Source organism: Bison bison, unplaced genomic scaffold, assembly GCF_000754665.1.
Source record: "Bison bison bison isolate TAMUID 2011002044 unplaced genomic scaffold, Bison_UMD1.0 scf7180017864370, whole genome shotgun sequence".
Taxonomy (NCBI): domain Eukaryota; kingdom Metazoa; phylum Chordata; class Mammalia; order Artiodactyla; family Bovidae; genus Bison; species Bison bison.
In genome coordinates this window covers 11,202,862-11,204,548 of record NW_011494942.1, presented here as the reverse complement: position 1 = coordinate 11,204,548, position 1,687 = coordinate 11,202,862, and the positions used below count along the sequence as shown (strand labels likewise).

Sequence of the window (1,687 nt, the reverse complement as noted above, 5' to 3'; positions counted from 1 at the left end):
AAAAAAAAAAAAAAAAAGGGGGGGGGGGGAGGTAAAAAGGAAACAAGAGTAAAAAGGTGGGCATGAAAAAGGAAGAAATGGAGGAATGAGAGTAACAAGAGACCAAACATGAGAAAAGACTCCACTTAGAGCCTGAGCTATCAGAAAAGGAAAGAAGTGAAAGAGAAAACAGAAATGTTGGAACAGAAGAGACAGGGAAGAGAGGGAGACGAAAGTGGTGACAGGAAGGCTTCATTTGCAGCAAGGCCTGTCTGTCTTTGAATTAGGGGAAGTTTACATCCAAAATTAACACACCTCTGATCGGCCAGACTTCCTTCCCAATTCTTCCTATTGCCTTAGATTCTGCCCCGGACTAGCTCCCTAAGGTTTGTCCTGGTAAGCTGTCTGCCTTGCGTCTGGTCCGCTCTACCCTCAAGGCCAAGACGCAGTCTTCACTACGTTTTCCCTAAATACTCCAACCATCCTTTTCAAGTGAAAAATTAGCTCTAGGGCAAATATTTACACCCTCTTCCTTCTCCAAACCGTCAGAAACCTATAAGGGGTGCTGGTATTTCATTTTTTTAAATTATTCACTTTGAAACATTCCCCGCCCCCCCTTTTTTTCGGGGGAGGGGTCTTATTTTGTCTAAACGATACAGTGCCGCAAGGGTATGCCGCTTTTAAACCTATTTGTCCTTCCCACCAAAGGAAATTAATCACCCAATCACTTGGAAACGAGAGGCTGGCTCTAGGTATAAAAAATGTGATCAGTATTTAACAAATACTTTTAAAGTATTATCATGATTAAATTGCCTGTTTGGTGCAAAATACGCCTCCCTCTTGGAGGAAGTCGAGAGACCTTAGCGGGCCCTCTGGGCAAACGGAGCGGACTGGCCGCGAGCGTCTGTTCACGCCGGGTGAGCCTGGGCCGCCGCCGCCGCCGCCGGAGTCACGAAGCCAGACGCGGCGCGTCTCCGCCCAGGACCCGGGAGACTGCAGCAACGCGGCCGCAGCCCCGGCGGTTCCCGGAGGCGGGGAGGAGACTCGACTCCCGCAGACACGTGACCTCCCGGCCGCCGCTTCCCGCGACCCAGACCCGTCCCCGGAACCCGCGCTCGGCGGGGCGGGCCGGGGGACACGTAGCGACGGCCCCGGTCCCTGCTGCGCCCGGGTGCGCGTGCATTTCAGCGTGCTTCGCCCCTTGGTTCACGTGCCACTGGCAATAACGAATGTTTCGGGGATCACCCGGGAGAATGCAGGAAGGAAAGACGTTGGGTTTGAAATCGATCTACTTGTATACAGACAGATAAACATATCTTCTCTCCATCCTGGCCCTGGCAGACGCAAGTGGCGGCAGCGACGCCAGAGACCTGGGGGTCCCACAGAAGGCGCTTCCCCACGCTTCGTCTCCAAGGTCCCTGGCCCTCCGCTGCGCAAATGCGGGCACCTCCGGGTAACTCTCACTAGCAGTGAGTCATGCTCCCGGGACGGCTCTGGGGAAAGGTAGCCCTGTTCCGCTGGCCTGTGCTTTCCCCGCGCCGAGCGCCGCGGCTGCAGGGCGAGCGCGCGCGCGCACGGGTTCCCCGCGCAGTGATGTGGCAGCCGCGGCAGGTCGGATCACGTTGCTGGCCCTGTGCTGGTACCCGTTGGAAACAGGATTAAGGAGGGAGGCTTTGGAGGTGCCAGCGGTAGTAAACGTGGGCTCTGC

At 55.4% G+C, this 1,687-nt stretch overlaps 1 protein-coding gene across 1 annotated transcript in view; it reads right to left on the bottom strand.

Moving 5' to 3' along the window:
- SSPN (sarcospan) overlaps positions 1–1,687 on the bottom strand; it is a 145,572-nt gene that overhangs the window by 139,984 nt on the left and 3,901 nt on the right. The gene's annotated exons all lie outside the window — the stretch shown is intronic.